Source organism: Chlamydotis macqueenii, chromosome 2, assembly GCF_036417535.1.
Source record: "Chlamydotis macqueenii isolate bChlMac1 chromosome 2, bChlMac1.mat, whole genome shotgun sequence".
In the NCBI taxonomy this organism is placed as follows: Eukaryota; Metazoa; Chordata; class Aves; order Otidiformes; family Otididae; genus Chlamydotis; species Chlamydotis macqueenii.
Window position 1 is genome coordinate 150592072 of NC_141557.1, and position 24786 is coordinate 150616857.

The following is a 24786-nucleotide window of genomic DNA, read 5'->3' on the forward strand; positions in this document are numbered from 1 at the left end:
TCCAGAGGAGGACATGAAGGTGATCAGAGGGCTGGAGCACCTCTCCTACGAGGACAGGCTGAGAGAGTTGGGGCTGTTCAGCCTGAAGAAGAGAAGGCTCCAGACAGCCCCTCTGAGCTCTGCACTGCAGCAATGAGCGAGCTGCAAACCAGTAACTGGGCTCTTGCTCCCACCCATCACATGGCGGAAACACATCGGAGGGGAAGTAGTGGATTTCCCAAGAAACGTCTTGTATGGCACAGGCAATGCATGGACAGGCAGAAAGCCTGCTCCACCAAGGAATGGAAGAGTACAAAGCTACCACTGAAACACTGGGAATAATATTGTTCACCTTCCAGTCCTCTGTAATATTATTGTACTTTATATTTTTACATATGTATGTGGCACTGCCATATTATTCTTTTTTTTTTTTTTCCACTGTTGAGTTCTGCAAAGTCTCAGTTCCTCCTCTTGCTTCAGATTATACCTGTGGCAATTCTCTGCTCACAGCATCATAAATCAGGTGTAAGCCCAGGGAGGGCAATGGAGGTCTGATCTCGGCGAAGAGAGAATCGGCTTCAGTATATTTTTGTTTCTTGGATGTTCCTTTTGTGCGCCAGAAATAAGACACAAAGTGCCTACAGTTAATTACGATGGGAACTATCACATTCGAGGGAATTATGATAACGTGCTTATTTGCCCAGATCAAATTATAAGGCAGGTCTAGAAGGAAAACATTGAAAGTGTGTTCTTATATTAGTGTAATCAGTTCAAGTTAGCTTTCCATGGGCAAGAATCATCTGAAAGAAAAGTAGGGCCGGACCCAAGCAAGCCAGGGAAGGTGTGTGAGGCAGGGTAGAAGCAGATCCTTACACACTACAGATCCGCCCACTGCTAAGATTGTAAAATTGACCCGTAGTTCTTTGTTAAATCAGAGATTTCTATTGGAAGTAAACCCACCATATTTGCAAATCACAGACAAGGTTGCTTTAAATGCTATTTTGGAAAACTGTGAGGATGTTTGACACTGAAATCTAAGTGATGTTGGTTATGTGACATTAAAGCATCCTTTGTTAATCCCACCTGTTGCACAATGGATTGTGGCAGAGACATTTTAGTGTATTTTCCCATCTGCCTGGAAGACTCCTCCAGCAAATTTACCAAGTGCAATAGCTGTTGCTAGGGTTTTTCATTTTGGTTTGTTTTTTTTCTGTTGTTTTGTTGTTGTTGTTGTTGTTGTTGTGATTTGGTTGTGGTTTTTTCCTTCTTTATGTCAGTGTTTTCTTGTGTGAAAGCTCTGTCCTGCAGGCTCTGAAAGCTGTCATCCAACAGTGTGGTCATGGACAAATCCTTGTTTTGTGTCCTCGTTCCCTATCTGTACATGGGAACAACAAAACAGACTTTCTTTATAAGTACTTTGACTTTCTGTAATGGAAACTATCATGTGAACTAGACAATGACATTTCACAATATTCAAAGTGTAATTAAAAGGTGAGAAAGTCACAAAGGATGCAGGAACCTCTACATTTAATCTCTTCCTCACCACCCAGCACTGCCAAACCACATCCCCATTAGCTTTTCCATACTGTGCACGATTAAGTGATATTGGAACAGGCTGTCCCGCCCTACCCTACCCTACCCTACCCTACCCTACCCTACTCTACCCTACCCTACCCTACCCTAAATCCATCCTACCCATCCTATGTACTCCTTGCTGCTGCCACTGTCACTGCTTCTGTGCAAAGTGTCTACCTAGATTTGAAGCTCTTAGTGGTAGGAGCTTCCTGGTACATGACCAATATATGTAACATACTAACCAGATGTATTTATATATATTTAATTCTGCCCCTCACAAATTAAAAATCATATTTAGCAGGGAACATATTGAATAATTTTCTGGTGGAGTGGAATAGGCTGAATCTTTTTTAAAGTTATGGTCATGGTGAAGAGGAATTTTTTGCATTTTTTTGCACATTTTTAACTGTGCTGAAACACACTGTTAATGGAAAACATTTTTCAAAGGTTGGATTTTTTTGAGGTATTGAGTTTTTATTTAGTATTTATATAGTACAAATCAAAATTAGGTTGTTAAATTAGAGTAGTATTAGAAACTGCACAATGTGTTTAACAACTGATGGGATAGTCACCAGTTGTTTAGCCAAGTACATTTCCTCTGGGAAACTGGTTCTACCATGCATAATGAGACAAAACACATGGGGGAGAAGGGGGTGATTTTAGCAGAATATGCTCCTTCATGCTAATGTGAATACAGAATGACTGTCTTACTAGATTTGAGCTGAGACAAATAAGCGTGAGCATCTGATATCCAGCACCGAGAACACACAGGAGGGTAGCTCTGGACTGCTTCCTAGTTGCCTACAGCAGTGTTTCCCTTTTTTTTTTTCTGGGTGGCGAATAATTATTAAAACATAAACAATAAAAGCATGATTGCTGTGCATTTACTGTAAGAGTAAAAATGCATTCATGATAGCAGTGATAAGCTTGTATAATTGGAGTGTATATTTGGCCAGAGAACAAAAAATTCTGGAAGATGGTGCAGTTTTGAGCCTATGGGAATGAGGATTTTTTTTTGATCCAGACTCTTTAATGTTGTTTTAAGGCTGGGATAGGATAAAAGTAGGGAATTGAGACCAGCAGAGCTAGGAGCAGTCCAGCAAAATAACTCCAGCCCCGTGGAGGGGTCCACCTGGTGCTCATCACCACCGATCCAGAGCAGTGGAGGGTGAGTTCTGGAGCACAGTGTGAAAATGTGGAGAAGGTCTTGCATGAGGATGTGCACCACATGCTGCCAAATTAAGATCCACTTGTTAGGCAACAGTCAGAAGTCCGACTCCTACCAGTCTTTCACAGCTTTCCCTTGCCCTGTCTGGGACTAGCAGCTACAGCTCCCTGAAAAATAGCATTACTTGGTGGCAGGACCAATTTTGATATAATTTTGTTCATACAACACTGTATTCAAATTTCTTCCACTCCCAGGAAGCTCTCTGGGCCCGCTGCTGGCAGCGGTGGTGAGACCAGAGTGAACATTTATAGATCCAAACAGTTGTAAATGGTCACCAGGGTTTGCAACAACCAGACAGCCCCAGCCCCAACAGACCAAATTACAGAATCATAGTTTGGGTTGGAAGGGACCTTTAAAGGTCATCTAGTCCAACCCCCCTGCAAGGAGCAGGGACATCTTCAACTCCATCAGGTTGCTCAGAGCCCCATCCAGTCTGACCCAAGACTTACAAACTTCAGCTGAGAGTGTAGCAGCTCTGAGAGTTGATGCCTCACTGATGTTTGCAGGGCTCCTATGATCCCTGGCACAGTGCTGGAAAAGCAGGTCTAGATGCAGATAACTGTAGAGTTCTAAGGCTTCAAGTCTGCACAACAAATGTGCAACATCTGTTGTCTCACTGTCAGTGTTTGTTTCTATAAGAAATTCCCAAACTTATTGGGGTCTTGGCATATGGTAATGCTTGTGTGGGAAATTAAATCTCTTGGATGGGATGTTTGGCTCTCTGGGCACGTGAAAAATGGAGTTGCTGTTGTGGTGGTCCTTGCAGCAGTGTCTTTTGCTGGGTCAGGTGAGACTCCTTAAACTGCCATCCTGCTCAGTTCCTGTAGCACAGCTGGGCTGGGGTCCTGCATGACCTGCTATAGATTATCTTAAGCTATAAGCAAAACTCCTAACTCTCCTAACCTATCTGTCGTTTCTACTAAGTATTTAGAAGTAGCTCATCAATGTATTGGTTGGTGACTTCTGCAGCAGGTACTACATGGAGGAGTCTCCAGCATGCCCAGATGCTGACACATTGACACACTGAATTGAGCCTATAAAATGGCCTAGGCTCAGCAGGAGCTGCCTGGGAGAATCTCTGGAACTGCTGAAAATTCCTGCCTGGACCACCTCGTGCAGGAACTAGGCAACAGCTTTGCTGTGTCTGAGACCTCAAGCAATCCCCTTGTCTGAGTTCAGTCCCTTGTGCCACCTCTGCAGAGACCAGCTGGGAGCTCTGGGACTATCCAGGAACCAATGGCTGGGTGCGCAGGGTGTGCACTGCAGCTATAACTATGGGACAAACTTGAATGTCTGTAAATTAAATTCCATAGTTCTTGTTACACAAGGCTTCTGGGTCCATTGCAGGTGGCCTGGAAGCCCTGGCATGGTAAACTTCTCAGGGGTGTGCAGAGTCACAAATGAGGCCCTGGGATGAGAGCCAAAGACTCTGGAAGCAAGATGCCGCCCCTGTGCTGTCTTTTAGATCAGTTTTAGTGGCAAACTAAAAAAAAAAAAATTCTGCCTACATCATTTTGCTGCAGGAGTTCGTTGGCGTTTGTTTTTAAGACAACTCGTTCAGTGTGTGCAAAGGATGAGTTAGGGAAGGCAGAGAGACTGTAAATGCGTCTGTTAATCTCACCTCCCTTTGGCAGGATGAGCCCTGCCATGATGTGCCTAGTAGGCTGCTTTCCATGTGCTTATCTGCCCTTGCAGCAATAGCAGGAGACAAGATGGCACAAAGGCCTTCCTAGGAGGGCTCGAGCTTTGCCTCTCATGGGCAGTAGATGTTGCAGGTGATCTGAGTTCAGATTTCAAGCCTGACTCAAGGCTGCAAATTTAATCTGTGTCCTGGTCACTGTACCACTTTTGGATGCTGTTTGAAACCCAGCTTTGGATGCGGTGAACTGCCATTGCACTTGCGCTCAGTGCATTGACATGTTCAAATAAAATGCATCAGCTTTTGTTGAGACTCACTGACTGAGAAATGCAGAGGATTTGTGCTTCTTTTCTGATCCTTGGAATTCTTCTCAGAAGGATTTCCTGAATAGAAAAAGTAAATTCAAGATTCATACTAATTTTCTTGAAATACTACTCTGGCTTCCACTGTCCAACAAGTGGATGTATTCAAAGGGAATATAGGACCATAAATAAAGCAAATTCACTTTCTCTGCTTTCCTAGTCCATAACAGTTATCATTTTCTCCCATACATCTTTGCAGACAGCAGGTTTCCCTGTGTTACCCATGATCATCTTATCACTAGAGTCACCAAAGTGATGAGATACGGACTGGATGAGTGGATGACAAGGCGGGTGGAAAATTAGCTTGTTAGTGATCCATGGCTTGGAGTAACTGGTGGTATATCTCAGGGGTTGATATTGAGGCCAATACTGTCTAATGTCTTTATTAATGGTGCAGATGATGGGCTAAAGTGCACTCTCAGCGGATTTGTGAGTAAGCAGTTGATACTCTGGAGGTCAGGGCTGCTATTCAGAGGGATGTGGACAGACTGGAGAGGTGAGCTGACAGGTACTCATGAAGTTAAGCAAATACTAGTGCAAATTCGTGCAACTGGACCAGACTAGCCACTGCACCAGTACAGACTGGAGGCCAAATTGCAGGGGCGCAACTTTACAGAAAAGACTTGGGGAGTGTGTAGTTGAACAGTGTCTCCTTGAAGCAATGACATACTGGGCTGTATTAAGAAAAATGCAGCTAGCAGGAGGGAAGTGATTCTGCCCCTTTTGTTTAGCACCTGTAAGACTGCATCTGGAGGAATGTGACCAGTTTTGGGCTCTCTGGTGCGAGAAAGACATTAAAAAACCAGGGCAAGTTCCACAGAGGGTCACTGAGATGGTCAGGGGCTGGAGCACATGTTGTAAGAGGAGACTGAGAGAGTTGGGGTTCTTCAGCCTGGAGACGGCCCAAGGGGACTTTATGCTGTTTATAGCAACTGAAAGAAGAGTATAGAGAAGATAGAGACAGGGTCTTCTCAGGGGTGTACAGGGAAGCAATGGACACAACTTGAAACATGGGAAATTATATAAGGGTATAAGGATTCCTTGACATAAGGAGGGAAAAAAAATTCCACAAGGATGCTAAAACAGAGGTGCAGGAAGGCTGTGGAAAGGTCTCTATCCTTGTAGATACGGCAATCTTGCCTGGACACAGCCCTGAGCAACCTACTCTAGCATTAACCCTGCTCTGAGCAGGAGATTGGACTAGAGACCTCCAGAGCTTCCGTGATTTTGTGACTCTGAGCTGAAGGGAAGACAGGGTAAGAAAAGATCTGTGCTTTCTGGGCACATCAGTCACCTTGTTCTTTGCAGACAACAGGTGAGCAGAACACACTCCACTGCATGTATCAGTTGTGCCTTCCTTATTTTTAGCAAATGCTGGAAAATGGGTAAGTGATAGATACAACCACATTGACTGTCCATCGACACCATTCTTCCCCTTACTCTGCTCTCGTGAGACCCCACCTGGGGTACTGTGTCCAGCTCTCGAGCCACCAACATAAGAATGATGTGGACCTGTTGGAGCAAGTCCAGAGGAGGCCACGAAGGTGATCAGAGGGCTGGAGCACCTCTCCTATGAGGCCAGGCTGAGAGAGTTGGGGCTGTTCAGCCTGGAGAAGAGAAGGCTTCGGGAAGACTTTATAGCGGCCTTTCAGTACTTAAAGGCAGCTTATGAGAAAGATGGGGTGAAACACTTTAGCAGGGCCTGTTGTGAAAGGATGAGGGATAATGGTTTTAAAAGAGATGGAATAAGTTTCAGACTGGATATAAGGAAGAAAATTTTTACAATGAGGGTGGTGGAACACTGGAACAGGTTTCCCAGAGAGGTGGTGGATGCCCCATCCCTGGGAACATTCAAGGCCAGGCTGGATGGGGCTCTGAGCAATCTGATGGAGTTGAAGATGTCCCTGTTCCTTGCAGGGGGTTGGACTAGATGACCTTTAAGGGTCCCTTCCAACCCAAACCATTCTATGATTCTACGGTTCTATGGTTTAGTGACCTGGATCTAATCCAGCTCCTATTGAAGCCCACTGTCAGATTCCCATCCATATAATGGGATTTGATGCAGGTCCCATGAAAAAAGGAATATAAAAAAAGCTGCAGCCTCTGAGGCAGAAGTCAGTAGCTCAGTACAGAATTCTCCCCTGCCCTCCCCCAGCTCTCCATCACACACACACACTCATCCTCACACACATGCAATCTCCTTTCTGGTATTGGCAGCTCTGTACTGTAAATCCTATAACGCTAAAATTAATTAAAATGGAGATGCATTTTTGCCATCAATAAGAGAATGATACTCTGTTCATTACAGATAAAACTGCTTTAAATCTGTAAGGACGCCATGGGAAAGAAGGAAGGTTGAGGCTATAAAAGAAATGAAGTGATCAAAGAATATTGGTTTCAGCAACTTGTGTTGTTTCATGATAGTCATAATTCAGGACACTGTGTATCTAGTCAAGAGTGATTAACTTCTTCTGGGATCTGACATCTTACTCTCTTTTGTAGCAAGAACTGGAGTACACAATGTTCACGGGAGAAAACCGATCGATGGATGCGTGCCATTACCTGAAAGAATACGTTCTTTTGATTCTCCTCTGCTGCTGAACAAGTGTCTTTTGTTCCTTGAGTAGAAAAGCAATATAAAGGGCTTTGCACAGAATAACATAAAGAAACAGGCCTTATATAACCTTCTCAGCAGGAAAACGACAATTTGGGGAGGGGTTTCGTTTATGCCCAAATCCCTGCTAGAAGCTCAGAGAGGAGGAAGGGAGGACCAGTGAATACAACCAGACATTTGTGAGGGGATACAGGACCTAGGAGCGCCTGAGAGGCTGCGCTTTCATTCAGACAACGCAGTAAAATAAACAGAGTGTGACAGTGAAAGATGAATGGGAAGTTAATTCTATTCACATTTACAATATGTCGATGGCAATATTTTCTGCACAATGGTCCCTATTGAAGCTACAAGTGCTTGCACATTGTGCCTGCTACTTGCTGAACAGACATGACACTATTCGAGCATCTGTATTCTCTAATTGGAAAAGGGAAGTTTCCAAAAATGATGAAAGGCTATGTTTCATCCATGCCGAAACTGTTTGGAACCTAACTCATTCTGGTGCTTGATTTTTTTTCCCCCTTTTTTTTTTTTCCTTCCTAATTGGGATCTCTCAGAAGATTTGTTCTTTCAAGTGGCAGAGCAACTAGAAGCCAAAACTTAATAACTTCAAGTCTAAAACTTCAGTATTTTATCACAGGCTAGTCCCTATCAGCATAACAAAATAAACAGTAGTTTTATCTACATTAGAAGAAGTTTGCTGTTATGAACAGGCCATTTAGGTATAAATCTCCTTCACTTATATAAACTGTGTCTTCACTAAGAGGATTTGCATGTCTACATGGTTCAACTCTCCTAGCAAACTTCCCCCAGTGCATGCAAGGTTCCTTAGCCATGATAAAATACTTGAGAATTAAAGGGAGAAAAAGAAAAAAAAATAATTTCAATTTTCAGTGAAATAACTTATTACTCCTGTTATTAAAGGACTTTCTATACATAGATGTGCTGTTTAGGGGTATGAATTCTTTATACTCTCAAATGACATAACTCTGCCAGCAAAAACTTTAAGCATAGACAAGACAAACCTCTGTCCTGGACTCTCAGCCAAGTTTAACACCATCTGTCTGGCTCAAAGGCCAATTTTTACACCATTTGGCTACAAAAGCAAATTTACATTAATGCTGCGGATCCCACACATTTGCTTGCTAGCTGTCTGTACACAAAGCTGCTCGACTTTTCTCAACCTCTTGTGCTAAAACTGGCCCCCTCCCTGGCCACAGGGACAGCAGGCTGCTGTAAGCAGGCCCAGGTGCCGGCTGACATGTGGACAAAGTCTAGATCATTTCTAGTTTGGGATCTAAAAGTCATGGATCTGAGCTCCAACCTCTTCCCTCCTCCCTTCCTCTCGATGCAGCCCAGCCCTCTTTGGTTTTGAAACCATTGCCTCTAGTTTCTTGGGTCCCCAGGGGCTTACACAAACTCCCTGGAATTTGGTCCCATCTGCAGAGTGCTGTGCTGGTGGTTTAACCCTTGAGTGACATAACAGGGAAGGGCAGGAAAGCTTAGGAAGGATTTTCTTAACTGTGGAAACATTGTTCTTTAATTACGTCAAAGCAACAGAAAATCCTCTTACCATCCTTTCCACTTGATCATACACATTTCTGTTGTCTGTCTCTTAAAAATTTTCCTTGTCATGATAGTCCATATCTTGCTTAGAATAACACCTTGTCTTTTAATCTTCTCTTCTTGAGCAGCGTCCACCTGCGTAGCTCCTCTGGAAAAGCACTATAGCAATAACAAAATGGGGGCTAAGGCATGTCATGTCACTGCAGATGAAAGCCTGAAAATTAAGAGGAATAAGTGTCATTTTCCACCTTCACTGTGACTTTGTCATGATCTTTAATCAGTAATATATTTTATACAGCTTTAGATTTCCAACACAATGAACGGCGGATTCTCACAACAACCATAGGGATTAGTTACAGAGATATTATTATCTCTGAACGAGATGGAAAGAAATGATCTTGTAGCGAAAGGACACCTCTACAAACCAAAAAGATATTGCTTTGATTCAGAGAAGTCTGAGACTGTGGACTAGTAATTTAATTTCCATGCTTCAATTTCTCCATCTTATTGAAACAGGAACACCGATACTCATCTGCCGTGGAGGGGCATTCTGATAAGGGTGAGCAGGGTAGTGCAGGGCTTTTACCGCAGGAAGTGCGAGAACAAAATAAAATTAAAATTTAAGAGATGAAGAACAATAGCAGGTGCAGAAAGGCTGAGCGGCTCGCTGAGATCTGTGCAGCAAACCATCTGCGGAGGCAGGATCAGAAAGTTTCTGCTGCCAGCTGCCGCTCCTGTAGCAAGGAGCTTCTGGCTGAAACCACAGGCTTCGCAGAGCCTCCAAAGAGTAAAAGTAGAGGGTTTTTTTTTTGCCCAGGTTTGTTATTTTCTGGTTATTATTACAGATCGTGCCCTATCTTGCAGCATAACCCTGGGCCACGTGGCTGGTGACATTTTGCAGTGGTGGATGCCATGGTTAGCAAAATGCCTTTTCATGAAGTGAAAGGAATACCACTGGTTGACCTTTTGGTTGAGACATCTGTCCCAGACTACTGCATATGTTAGTCAAAAGACAGTCACATGCTTCTTTTCCCCTTTTTCATACTTTTACAGGGCAGGAAATCCTGCAACCTCCAAGCGATTAAAAACATTGCATTAAATGCTTTGAGGGGGTCATTTCTTGTATTATTAAACCGGAACCAGGGAAGGCCCTAACTTTCACAAGGAGTTGAAGAAAGGGGGAAGACAGACTGAAAGACGGGACAGAGCAGGTTCTTAGCGGTATCCCACAGGCAGATGTCCCAAGGGATTACAGAGGAGCTGGGCCAGTCGCCTGCATGAGCTGTCCTTGCCACCCTAGCTCTAAGGCTTGGTTTTGCAGCTGGGTTCAGTGTTAAATCTGGTCAAGGCCAACTACATCCACTGATCCCATGGTGGCAGCCTCTGCTTCTGTTGCTTGCAGTAGATCAAACCTTCTGGTGAAACTTCTCTTTTCTTTATTTTTTTTTTCTTTTTTCCTCCCATTTCAGATCAGCATCCGCTCTTTGGTTCAGCCATGCATCCTTTTCTCTCTCTTTAAAAAAATAAAGGTATTGGGCATATGTATCTTCTTTAATGAACTCAGGAGATTGAAGGCTATTGGCTGAGCTGGAGTTTTGTGCAGTTTTGTACTGCAGTTTATGCTGTGACAGCCTTAAACTGCTCCTGCATGTGTTGAATATATTCTTATTTTTTTTCTCAGAAATCCAAGTCAGCACTGAGATGAACTCATGCATATAAAAGGCAGGTATTTAAATACCATCCTGATTTCAAGTCCGAGTTGTCTGTACAGGGATACAAATATAATCACTGGCATTTTGGTGATTTCTAAGGAGGGTTTTGGAAGCCCATCTCTGGCTGAGGTTAATTGGCAGGCTCCAGGTGGCTGCTATCGCTTGGGCCATGCACTTTTCATGGCCGTTTCTGAAAAGAGACTTTTGTCTGTAGAAACACATGTAAGAAAGCCTGCAGCCTGAGTTCACAGACAGGACTTGCTTAATCACGGCTCTAATTCACATTAGTGACAAAATCAAACCTGTTTTCAAGAGAAATAGTAAAAGTTTGCAGATGTTAAGATTTCCAATTGGGAAAGGAATCAATATCATGTATCTTGGGTGACCGAGGGCAGAGCTTGAATACCAGAAGTAAATGTTCAGTCTGCAAGCAGCTCACAGGCTTAAATGTGCTCAAACAAATTTGCTTAGACAAGCTATTTAAATAGCCTTTGGTAGGCAACAAACATAAACACTGCTGCCTGTCTGCAGAAAAGAAATGTGCCTAAATTTTCCTGCTCATTATTTTTGCTGTGGGACATTCAACAAGAAGTATTATTCCTTCATTTCCAGGTTGTTATCTTTATGAAAAATATAACCTCTGTGTGGTCACTTCAAATGTACATCAGACCAGAGATCATTCAAATGGTCTTTCAACGTTTCTAGATGATATTCTAAAGATATAATACAACAGCTAAGGAAGCTCATGTGTTCTGTGAAACATAGAAAGAAAAGAAACAAAGAAATTAATTTTCCTCCCAAAGGTCTACACACAGCTGATACTGATTTTTCAAAGATTTGCTCTGAACTTGCTTGAACTGTTTTTTTGGACTGAAGAGAAGAAAGACAGTAATAGGAAAGAAGTGCCAGTAATAATGCAATGTCAGTTTTTTTTCTTCTTTCTCCTTCACCTCAATATGCAAAGTCTGATAGTTACTGAAATATTCAGTCCTGAAGGACAAAATGGGGAGCTGGAAAAAACCTAGGATGTCGAGTGGCTGAATAGGAATATTAGCAGTGGCTGTGATTTTTCCAAACTAATTCGCATATCAGAGTTCTTACTTCAAGTGAAGACAAATTATTCACTGCTCCACAAGTGTTTCAATAGATCCCTTCATTGATGAGTGGATATGCAATTAAGCTCATGTTAAAGCATTCATTAGCAATAATACCTATAGCTCTTTAATTATGGGGATAGAACGTGGCAATCACCTGTATGGGTTAATAATTGAAAACTGCTTGTCATTAACTCCTCACTTGGAGCTAAAGCTTGCAGAGTGAGTACTCAGCCACAACCCTCAGTGAGGCCAAGGTGGACTTTGCCAAACAGGGTCAAGTAGAAGTGAATGAATGTTTTGCCTGAGTTAAGACATAAATGCATTTTTTTCTTGGTTCAAATCTTTCCCTTCCCCTCAACACTGTACAAAATCCCATCAGTCAGGGAGTTTGGGCTGCTGCAGGGAGTTTTTGCAGTGTGGCCACTGAAATTGTCTGAACCAGCACTCGATTATAAGCCTACTGTGCACAGCAATTTCCGTGGGCAACATACCCCTTCTCAGGTATAGCCAGCAGCATGCCTTTCTGATTTTTCCCCACCCCAGGGAAGAAAAAAATGTGTGCGTAAGAGATCCCAGAATTCATAGAGTTGGGAAAGGGTTTTGACTTTTAGTTGCCCCATTCTGTTCTGCAGGCTGGGGAAGTAATCTGCTTCCAGCCAACGTTGCTCCTGCTGCTTAACTTCTCCTGGCTCTATGAACAGAATAGCTGCTTGCTGCCCAGCTGTTTGATTAATAAATATTTATGAATTTAGAATAAATTCAAAATTTTGCTTCTGCAATGCCTAAGCGTAATATCAGTCAGTATTGCAGTGGCTTCTCTTTGCCACATGCTCCCCATATAGTGCTGCCCGATAGCTTTGTCAAAATATTTATGAAGAACAGGATTGGCAATTGAAATAGTTTGTTCCATTTAACTAAAGTAGTTTTTGGTTCTTAAATTGCCAAGAATACAAAAAGCTCATGTAATCAAAGAAAAACAAAAACTGGGGTAAAACTAGCAGATCAGAACAGCAATAATTATCCTACAATAGTTAAAAAAAAGACTATAAAAACCCTTAAGCTTGATTTTTTTTTCCATTAGCATTACTCATCAATGCTTTCTTCATTACTGACATTATTTGAATTTGTATTCTGTACTGCAAGCAGCTTTTGGGTAGTTTTGTTTCTTTCTTGGTGCCATCTCAGCAGAACAGAACATTTCCAACAGCAAACTTGGGGTAAATAATATCCTGACATACAGCCACAGGCTTAGAAGAGGAAAGGAACAGCTTTCTCTGAAAAAGCATGCAAGCCCAAAGAAGCAAGTTCTTGATGTGAGAAGCAAAGTATTATAGTATGTGAGACAGCTCAGTATTGTAAGATGATGACTGAACTGGCTCTGGCCCAGCAAACCAGTCCAGCACGTGTTGAGCTGTCAACCCTGAAGGAGCTCTGATGCCAGCTGGGTTGGTCCTCTGCTGACAGTTGAGCTGGGCTTGGGTGCATTTTGTGGTGGAGTGGACAAAGGCAGGGAACTGGACCTGTCAGCTGAGTCACTGCATCCTGTGCAGTTTTTACATTTTAGGACTCTATTTTCATACCTCCTTTCACATAAAATCAGCCCCATCACTGTCTCGAGCAGCCTGTTGGGCTGGAGACGGAATGTCTCGTCCTAGGGACACTGAGTCCTTTTCTCCTCCTCTGATACTACTTGTGCATTTTGGCTTTGCTCAGGAGGTCAGAGTAATTCAACCTGAGTTATTGCACACACCAAACTGTAGTTTTAGGTATTACAACCGTAGCCTGGCTTGCCATGGCTCTGGCTCAAAGCTGTAGGGGCTGCATTAATGCACAAGTGGACATTCAGCTTCAGCCTTGTGCTTCCTTCTTTTGGTCCGCAACAGCCACCCCTCATCTCCTTTAAGGACACGGGGTGGGGAGGTGGGTGGTTGGTTATTACCTCTACACCATGAATTTCTTACAGCATCAGCAGCCAAAAGTGGAGATCCCAAAGGTGAAGGCAGAAAACCATGACAGAAATCAAGACAGAAACCTAAGGAAGAAGGAGCTGAGGCAGGGCTGGAGGTGGTGCAGAGTGGGGGACCTGGACAAGGGCTTGGACCAGCAGCATGGAGCTGAACCATGAGGAGGTCTGGAACAGAGGACAGGAACAAAAGCAAAGCAAGAGCTGATGACTGCTCTGGCTCAAAGAGAGGGACAAATCCGGAAGAGATGCCTTGCTGTGGTCAGGGCTGTGCATGGCAAGCCTGCAGGCAGCCTGGCTCATGGCCATGCCTGATGGCGGACCCTTTCTGGGTGGCCCTGGTGACAATGTAACTGCTGCCTGCTGAGGGGATGGAGGGCAGTGGAGAGAGCTGGTAGGGTTACTTCCACAGTTCAACCACCCAGAAGAGAGTACTCAAATTAATAGTAGATTTTTCATAACTTTTGGAGTCAGATTATTGTTTTCCATCTCCTCAGAAGGCAGGGAAGCTGATGAGAAAGCATGACGTGGGGACACATGGTAGTCTTGCTGCCGGATGAGGATCGTGTGGCTCTTCATTCCTTTCTCGCTAACACAAGACAGGGCTATAATTATTTATTTTAAGGTAAACACGGCAGACGCTGTCATTATCACATCAGTGGATTGCTCGGTTATTTTTTGCATTGCAGGAATGCCCGGAAGCCCAAGCTGTGTTGAAACACTGACTTGCTATGCACAGGACATACTTACTGGGAGACCGTCCCTGCCTGGGAGGGCTGCTTCTGCACACACTGCTAATCGTACTGCACTGGAGCAAAGAGGAAATGCTTGATTGACCCAAAGTTGTAACTCGGGAAGTCCTTGACGGAGCTGTAAATCGCTCTAAGGACAGACTCAGTGCTTGAGCAGATCTGATCGTCTGATGTTTTGAGTTTGAGTCTAGGAAAAAAGCATAGTATATGCCCAGAACAAGCTACGTTAAATGAGGTGTTGGAAGTGTCAATTCCACTTGTTAAGAAAGCAGACTGATCATGGGAGACTTAAGGATTTTTGTACACTTCTTTGCTAACGATCCCTTTAATTACTTACTATAAGTCATTTGGAATGAAAATATCACCATACTGCTTTAAAGAAGAAAGGTTTTGTAATGCTGTGTAATATGTGTGGATTTAGGGCTCTGTGGATTAAATTTGGCAATTTCAGGCATGCAAAGTTACTAATCCACACTTTGTCTATACGAAATAAAAAGAAGCAGCGAGGCAGGCTGATGCCCCGGGGACGGCTGGGGAATTCCACACATGCCTGTCTTCTGCAACTCCCGTCCAGGGAGCAAACGTTAACATCGGTGTTGCAATCGTTACAGACAGACCAAAGGGACACACTTGCAGCAAAGCATACATGGTTTCATCAGGTACTTCTCTAGGTTTTCACCTCATGGTTATTTTTTTTTTGACATTTCTGTTCTTCCAGTTTCCTGGTGTTTGAAAGCATGTATTTGTCACATTTAATTCTATTTTCCTATAATAGCTTCATCTAGAGAGAATTCTTTTGGAGAACAGCCCAGAGATTTTTCTGTTCCTTCTTATGCCTTTATTTTCCGTGCATCTGCTATTACATCATTTATATGGGTTACATTCATATAATTTTAACTTTTATGTCAGACTTATAATGCCACAGTCAGGCTGTCAAAATGGCTAAGTCTAGAGGATTTTATTCAGCCAGAATTTGCACTGAATTGTCTGTGATTGCTTCAGTAAGTTCAATGCTGTAATATTTCTAGTAGGTAGGGAAAAATAATATAGATATAAGTATAGGGCATCAGTAAAAAAATCATTTTACAGGCCAGTAAATAGAATAACATTGCGCAGCTTTCACAAGGTCATTGATGAACTGGTAGAAATCAAAGGATGTTGATTTTGGGTTCAGTTTTAAACCCTTGACCACACTTTGTGTTCAATAATTAAAATGTTTATTGCTAAATTTAATTTAATACTGAATTTAGTAAATTCTATAATTCTTTTCCAATGATAGATCCTGGAGTTTTATATCAAATATTTAATTGGTTTAAACTTCCTGTTCATACTTCAGTTGCCTTTTAAAAATTATTAAATGTAATCCACCCATCTGTACTTTTTCTATCTTTGTGTCCCACTGCATCCATCACCTGTGACTTGCTTAGCCCTAAATCCCACCTGGGACTCAGTGCTTAGATTTTGAAAGTTTGTGTAGCAGAACACAAGAAAAAGGCAGGAGGATTATCCTAGATTTACAGAACCCTTGTAACTACTGTTGCATATTTGAAGATCCTACCATTGAGTAGGAATTGCTCAAGAGCAAAATCCTGCAGTGCCTACAGGTAACAGATCACAGTTTCTGAAAACAGTTTTTCTCCATTCTTCCCCTGTCTTTCTCCCCTTCTTTCTTCCCCTTTCCAAATCTCTCTCTGACTGGGAGTTATTTGTTTAACTTAATTCATCAAGTTGACAACAGATAAAGGATACTTATATCCCTACAACCCAAAAGTAATTAAGCAGAATAAAGGCAATTACAGATTTAATTTTTCTTTCTTCATCTCCATCTATCTCCCTGTTTTCATATGTGATTAACCTATCAAACATTTCAAGTTAGTTCTCAGCCCCATCCCCCCAGAATTAATTGGAGTTATTAGTAGCAGAGTATGACATTTGTCAGAGGATGAGTTACATCAATGTCACTGCCAGACTATTCATGGTACCTTTATTCAAAAGTCACACTTCATAAAATAAGTGAGGTGTCATGGTGGTGTGTATCTGAAAAGCGAGCTGTGGGTAGGTTTTATGGGTAATGTCTGTTTTGTGACATCCCATTTATCTGGTGAGTCCTCCCCACACAGGGGATGCCATCTCCTCTGGTGTTTGTCTTCTTTTAAAGGAGAATGGTGACTGTCAGTGCAGCCTGAGATATTGGAAAGCAACACTCAGTGGAGATTTTAGGAGAAATGTCTGGTTGATGGACCGTGGTGTGAGCTGGCTCTCGGCTGCCCAAGATGGAGGGGGATCCCACCCTCATCCAGACTTAGGAGGAGATATCAGCTGGCCCTTTGGGATTAGTGCTGTGGATCCCACCCCTGAGTATCTCCCCACATCTCATTCCTGTAGCCTCAGCCTCAGTTAGTTATTGAACTTCGTCCTAGCAGGTTCCTGAGACGGTGGATTATTTGTAAAAGCAGTTGCAAATTTCAGGAGATCAGAAAAGCTTTATGAACTCTGCTGGGCAAGTGCATCACACAAATGGCGTTTGGACTGATGAGGAAATGAACATAGGCACTCTGGGTTGGTTGGTTCCTTTTTGATGTCCCCACACAAGTACATGTAGTGTAGTAGCAACATTAAAAGAGGCTGGCTGGATCAAGATTTGATGGAATAGCAAATCCTTTAAGATTTAGGGTCAAATGCAGTTCAGATTGGCACACCAGGTGATTCCACTCCGTGTCAATGATACAAAATAGTTGGATTTCATCCTTAATATATTTGAGCGTTGGTTGCTGCTAGGGGATATGTGCTGTCAAATCACTTCTGGGAGTCGCTCATGCTCTCAGACAGAGGAGCTGAGGAGAACTCCAAATTACAGGTTTGCCCATTGGTTACAACGTCTCTTTAAACACATATCCCACCATAAGCAAATCTCCCGCTGCTGGGATGGTGCAGTTCTAGTGGCTCCTTGGATAAAGCAAAGAAAAGGAACAGAAAAGGAGAAAGGAGAATCACACAAAAAGGCAGAAGCAGAACACCTTTTCCTGTCCTTTGTGGAGAGGAATCGTGAGATGATAAGTAAGAATCGAAAGGAAAAGATGACTGTTGCCAGCAGCGTCATTGCTCTTGGGACACAGGCGTGTGATCCCTTACAGCTAGAGACCACTTCCCCGCTGGGCAGGGGACAAGTTGCAGAACAGGACAGGAGCTTGTCTGTCTGGCACTGCAACTCGTTGTGTAATTGGTGGCTGTTTGCACAGGCAGGCTCTGTGCACTGCTCTCTGCATGCTCGTTTGTCCATGGGGGCCAGCGGGCAGGGTTATTTCCCATTACGCTTCATCTTTGCTGTCTGTTTGACTTAAATTTCTTCTGCTGCGTCTGCAACCGCTGTATGACACTAAAGCAGCAAGGATGGTCGTTTCCTTTGGTAAGAGGGGAATCCACTCCAGCCAGCAGCCAGGCTGAGTTATCAGTCTAAAGGGCTTCAAATGAATCAGAACCAAGTCTTCAAAGTCCAGAGGGCCTCGTTTCTCACACAGACTATTCTGACACTTGTTCAGATGGTCATTTCAGAGGGACACCTCTGATCACTTGAGTGAAAGCAAGACTGTTACATCCGTTTTACACCGGTATGTAAAGTCCTCCATCAGTAGGTGAGTGAGTTACAGAAGCAGATGATTAAATGTACGCCATTCATATCCGTATATGAAATTGAGACTTTGGTGCTTAAAATTATGACAAATTATTTGATGATTTGAGGACTAGGCTTTTGGAGTATTTTATTTCGCAGAGTATGAGACAAAAATGGGCACCAGGGTACCATAAGCAGGGATAGACCCAGTCAGGGTCTCGGGTTCAAATGCTGCTCCATGTTAACATACACAAAAACCTGATTCTGTGCTTAAAGTTTGTGCTTATGGTTCCTGCCACATTTATAAATTATAACAAAAATAGCCTATGAGTTATATTTAGATGCTTCCATAAGAATCTGCTAGGCTAAATTTCTCTGTGGCAAGTTACTTTATTTGGCCATGACAGTCCCTGTGAGGCACCATCCCTCAAGTTTTCCCAGCTACTATACTTTCTTAGTTCTTACAGGAAAGGAAAGAGTTAAAATCTCCTCTGTGTAGAACAAGACAGAAAGAGAAGTAATTTGAATATTAGCCTCAGTTTTCCTGGAAAGGAACAGGAAAGAGTAACAAGTTCTCTTTCAGCTCTAAGTGCTTTGTTGCCCTTGCTAATACTTTCAGTCAACGAATCTCGAGGCGCTTTCTGAGCAGGAACAGAACATGCCGCCAGCGGATGTTTAACTTCTTTGCACTCAGTTATTAGCCAGGCAAACTGAAGCAGAGCTAGGGAGGAAAGAGGACCAGCACCCACGTTTTGACTCCTTCCTTGTGCTCCATCACTATGTTAGCATCTTTATTGTGAAAACTGAATATATTCCCCAGTTGAGACACTTCATGCAATAGAGGATAAACAATTCTATAGATGTAAAGGGTCATCTAGGTGAAAAATGAAAAACCATTTAAAATGCAGATTGATATTAATACTAAAAAAAAAAATATCCAGGCAGATTCTTTCTCATTTTGAAGATTTGTTATCTTTGTGCACATAGTTAAGATGTTCACAAAAACAAGTTTGAAATTAGTGGGCAGAGGCTCCTTTAAAAAGTCTTCTACTTCTAAAGTTGAGAAGGAAAAGCATCCTGCAGTATCCCTGCTGAGTGCAACGGTTGCCTGCTGCACAGCTGAGAAGAGATCGGTGCTGAGAGCACAGAAGCAACAGCATGCGGGTACCTGCTCCAGATGCTCTTCCTTCATCGTTTAACCCCCCCAGTCCTATGTCCAGTGTCATACTCACTGGAGTGGTCCTAAAACAGAGTGAACGGCTGACATAATCAGCTGGATCAGTGCAGTAAAGATACTCGTACACTCAAAGTCAAATTTGCAATGATTAAGCTGAATGTTAGTCTTAGACATGTGTGTTTCAAATAGGTTGAGCTGCTCTTCCTCCTGTAGTTGGTTGTGGAGTGGCTCTTGATGGGCTGGATGAATTTATGGCAAGGAGTCTCCTCAAGGTGCTTAGGGAAGGTCAGCCCTCAGGGCTTGGATATACTGGGAAAATCACTGTAAATCAATGGGCTGGCACTGGTGTGGCTATAGACAAGGAGCTTTGGATCCTAATTTTTATTTCCTTTACTGACAGAGCCGCTTCTGGCTGCCTCAGCAAATGCCTATGGTACAGCCAACAAGTGGGGCTTTACAGCAAAAGGGTCCTGCTTCCCTGTCTCTGAGATCACCAGGTTTCAAATGGCTGGTTGCCCTTAGTGCTATAGTTTTCATCTGGATCATTTGTCCCTGCAAGAGGTTTAATTTATTGGAATTAATTTCATACAGCTGCTGGAATACATCAAAGTGCAGCAAGAGGGGGTTGAGCAAACTCAACCCCCACGGTGCCTGTTGGGAGGGAAGATGCCATCTGTCTCCTTGACAAGCTGCATTAAGTTTTTTTTCACCCAAGAAATCTGTGCATTTTGTTTCCGTCTCAAACACTGTTCCTCAAAGATGCTCTCTTCAAGCAGCTGATGTCCGACGACAATGAGCCCTGGGGTAATCGCTGCCAGTAAAAATACAGTAAAGCTGCAGCTCAGATTTAAACCTCGCCTCTGTGAGCTACTCTGTGAGCTACAAGGCAATGGAGCATCTCACTTCCACTGATACCTTTATCCTGTTCTCTCAACATTTGAGTATTTGTTGATGATTTTGGCTTTTTTGAGCAAACCAGAAACTGAAGTTATGCTAGTTCAGCTCAAATCAGTGTGAACACGTGTAATTGTGGCGGTGGGAGCCCTGTGCGTGCACTGGGCTCTCAGGTCACGGTGCCTTAGCTCAGGAAGGTCCAAGCCCCTTCCCATATGGCTCAAATGGTGGGGTTAGATGCAGAGTTTGGAAACATGCAGTGGTCCTGCCTCCGAGCTGTTCCCTATTGAGTGGCAGCGTGGCATTGCTAAGCCACTGCAGGACAAAGTGTCTTTGCTTCACCTCTGCTGAAGGCTTGCTGGGAGCCAGGATCTTCAAGGGTGGGAAACAGGAGTTGTTCAGCACTTTACGGTAGGAGCACAGGTAGCTGCTTGGCTATACCACAGTGAATTAGAAATACATTTCTATTGTTACAGCTGCAGAGCTGTTTGCATGGATTGAGCTTTAACTGGTACAATGGTATGGATGGAAAATGCTGTAGACTTTAGACATTTTCGGGGGAGAGAGAAAGAATTGTCACTCATACCTTTGTGTAGAGCTCAGCACATGGAATCCTGACATAATGAGGATATCTAGATATCACTGCAATATAAACGATAAGTAATGGAAATGCAATGTCCTGTTAAGATTAATAGTAATGAGGTAGAAGGAAAATGACTACTTCAATGATGAAGTATGTCATTTCATGACATATAGGTATTATGGTTCAACAAAGAGTTGTAAAACAGAGTCATTAGGAATAAAAGTGCTTGTTGTAGGGTGTTTTTACAGCAGTCTCTGATCACTGCAGTGTGCACTGTTCTTCAGTCAGTGGGACAAAAAGGTCCAGCGCATCCTTAGACCGTGACAGCACTTCTCTGTTTTTCTCCTTCCTTGCTGAGATGCAAGTCCCTGTCTGTGTGTTTTAGGGCATATAGTTAGCACTGAAAGAAGAAAGAAGTTAGGAGCATATGTGTTTAGCTTTTCCCTTCAAACTGACATCAAGAGCATAGCAGCAAAGGAAGGGGAGGGTCCTTGTGTGCTTCTGGGCCCGGTCCTCTCCAGCTGCCCGCTATTGTTTTAGGTAATCCCCTCCTTAATGGTTCAAGTCCTATCTTGGGATTTTTATCTCTGTCATCCCTTTCTGGAGTTGTTTCGGATCCCTACGTCCTTAATGAGTAGAATCCGTCATCTAATTTCAAGGCTAAATTTCTCCACAGACAGAGAGTTCATAACTGTTTGCTCTTCTGCCAATGTATTCTTTTCATTAAATAGCTCTTTCCCCTCATTGGCGATTAACCTCCTGAGGTATCTACACAGAACAGTCACATAGTCTCAATTTGAGCAAGCTTTTCTAGGTCCCCTGGTACTGTTAACTTTCAGTTACAAAATATGTGAAATAGTTGAAGGTCCTATGTGGGGAGATGTCAGCCAGCTCTCTGAGAGCCATATCATGGAGACACCTGATGAACTGGGATGTGGGAAGGAGGATACAGTTCACATATCCATCTACTGAGGCTCCATCGGGACTAAAAATGTGCCCTGAACTTGGGATATGGATTTGGAAACAAAAATCCATGTTTATCCAATGTCAGTGTCTGGAAAGAAGCTTCCACCCACTAGAGGAACAAGGACTTTTGCAAAGCTCTCTCAGAGGGGGTAGATTTCCTATTAGATGTTCCCTCCTGGAAATTTTGTTTACCTCATACTGCAGGTTTATATTTGTCACTACGAAGCCTGTTTGAAGGAAGATATTCTTGTGTGGCATCCTGCCTTCCTGGGTCTGCATTCAAGATGCCAAGACTTCTTAAATGAATATTTCTTGGATGGTGGCTTTTCCTGGATTGTGTGGTTGGCTGGTATGCACAGATAAGGTAATCACCACTGCCATTGAAAGGAAAAACAAAACTGCTGCAAAGCTGGATGACTGGAAATCTACTTTCTATTCTTGCTCATTTTTGTTAGTATAGTGGCTGATTCACGTTCTGCTGGCTGCCTTTGGGAGACAGCTCAGTGCTGGAACCACTTACTCCAAATCCCTTGGAGTTACCGGGATGTTCATCTGATTGGCCCAAATGCTGGAGCCAAATAAACTCTGGCAAAGAAAGACCAAAAATAATACCCAGTTGAGCAGGTTTTGCACAAGTCAATCCATCCACCTTTCATTTTTCATAATCTTTTCCCTACCTGTAATCCATTATTTTTCAGAAATGAAACTGGTTGGTTGCTTGCTGAGGACAGTGCTTTGCGGAGGAAGGTCAGCTGAGCTGAGAATGTGGAGCCACATACTGAATTTTGCACCAGGGAGTGTGCAGAACATGTCCCATTGTCCCAAAACACAGACATAAAATTCTCCTCCTGCCACAAGGTCTTCACGTTCCCTGTTGCACAGATGGGAAAGTAATGAGCATTGCAGGACAGTGAAGAAATAGGAAGGTGCCTCTATTCTGAAGTTTTCTCTGTCATTAAGGCTGCAGCTTCAAACAAATCAGCATATTTTGGTCACGTTGTTTGTCTCAGTTGCTGTGCTGAGTCACACCAACCATCAGTTTCCTTCCCAAAGGCTCCCATATACAATGTCCTTCTGCGCCTCACCCACAAGGCATGACCTTTTCTGGCCAAGAAGAGCTCTTGCTTTCCTACCATTGCCTTGCACAGTCATCTGCAAAAAGAAATGCTGAAAGCTGTGTAACCCTCAGGAGTTTTCATTTGTAGCTGGCTCCATCTTTAAACCATTCCCTTTCTGCCCCACTGTTGCACACTAAGCATTTGAGAAAATAGTGAGAGCACTGGAGAGTTGTCAGCAGCCTTGATATTGGTATCCAGCACTTCTGGCTGTGGAGGAGGAGGCAGATGGTTTGCTTGTGGTGTTTACAGCATTCTTTCGGAGATGCATCCACTACACACTGCAGAGGACGTGTTTTGGGATGATCTGTAAGGAAGCAATGAATGGCAATGAGCACACCAAGGCATCAGGTAGTCAAATATGGACCATATCCTCATGTGAGCGGGTATTGCCCCATTAGGCAAATTCTACTTGGGTATACTTTGCTTGGCTTCTAGTGGGGTTGCACCCAGAACCAATTCCGTCTTCAGCAAAGGGAACACTGCCAAGACAGATGGTAGCAGGTGTGACACAATGAGCACAGGAAGGAGCAGCTGTGCCATCGCCACCTCTAGACAGCAGGCAAAGGAGACCATGTTCACTGGCGGCCATGGGGAGCAGTGGGTTCAGCTCCTGATGGAGGGGCTGGATCCAGGAAGAACTGGCTGGGAAGGAGGGAAGGATGGATTATCACAGCGGGCACTTGAAACATTCCCAGCTCTGCAATACCCAGCAGAGTTACCTTCTCCACAGCCTCCCTTTCCCTTCACAGTCTGGGAATCAGCTCTGCTGTCACTAATAAAATAAATTTGGGGGCTCTCTCGAGGATATGGACTGCATATATTTGTCCTTATGGCTGGGAAAAATAAACTATTGCTACATGGCTGGAAAGCCTTGAGACAGCTCTGATTGTTCCAGTGCAGCCATGAGTAGGAGTTATCATGAGATCTTCTTTGAGAAAGGGTGGGACATCTGGGAGAGAATGTGAAATGATCTATCTTTGCAATGAATGTAACATGGCTTTTCTGTTCTTCTGCTTTTGTGAGCCAAATCATCCAAATATCAGCATTTGCATGGCCAGATTGTCCCAAGAGCAGCAGAACTAATGGCAAATAGTTTTCTAAGGGTTTGTGTTTTGAGGCTGAACTTCTGTGTGAATTGCCCAGTTTCTGGGCAAGATCTGAGGTGACAGTATTGTCCTTCTCTCAGTGGGGGCATTAATGAGGTCTCCCCTCTCTCTGATTACTTAGTACTCCTACAGAACTTGCCAGAAGCTTAATAATGTTGAGACCTTTACTCCTCTATTAAATTGGGCTGCTGTGAGCCAAAAGATTCAAAAATTATTTGGGAGGAGCTGAGTGTTCAATAAACACAAATTAATGACATAATTCATCTGGAAACTGGGCCAAAAAAAGCACTGAGCAATGATGAGGAATTTAGCCAACTCGCTAATGATGTTCACGATCATGGTTGGTCCCAGGTGGGAAAACATAGGTGGGATCTCATACATGCAAATTGCCCCAACAATGCAGAAAAGACTTGAAAACCCTGTAGCTAAGTGTAAAAATGATGCTTGTTGTCAATCACCATTCCTGGCTCTGCTGCAGAACAAACTTCATTCCCTCCCTGCGCCAATTTGCCTTTCCCAGCATGTGCCTGTTTTTTCTGCTCAGATCAGGAGCTCTCCAGGCAGGAGCTGTCTGTTGCTGTGTGCTCGTACAACATCTCTGATAATGAGAACTCCTTCTTGGTTCAAGCTGTTAAGCATTCCTATAACCCCACTAATATACACTAATAAATAATGAAAGTCGGAGCAGAGAAACTATTGAGAGAGCTGAAGCTTGTTTAGCTGGATAAATGGCGTTTGACTGCACTTCTAAGCACATTTTGAAAGCGAACTGAAATTTTCATTACTTGCCAAGTTCTGTGTCATGCCCATCACTAACACCTAAAGCCGTGCGGAGCTCTCTTCCAGCG

At 43.3% G+C, this 24786-nt stretch overlaps 1 long non-coding RNA gene across 1 annotated transcript; it reads right to left on the reverse strand.

Moving 5' to 3' along the window:
• Positions 1 to 9021: 9021 nt before the first annotated feature.
• LOC147601853 (uncharacterized) lies at positions 9022 to 23130 on the reverse strand. The gene is made up of 3 exons (XR_015257891.1): positions 22392 to 23130; positions 14483 to 14671; positions 9022 to 9174 (listed from the first exon to the last, which is right to left on the reverse strand). It is a non-coding gene; the product is annotated as an uncharacterized LOC147601853 (long non-coding RNA).
• Positions 23131 to 24786: the final 1656 nt, after the last annotated feature.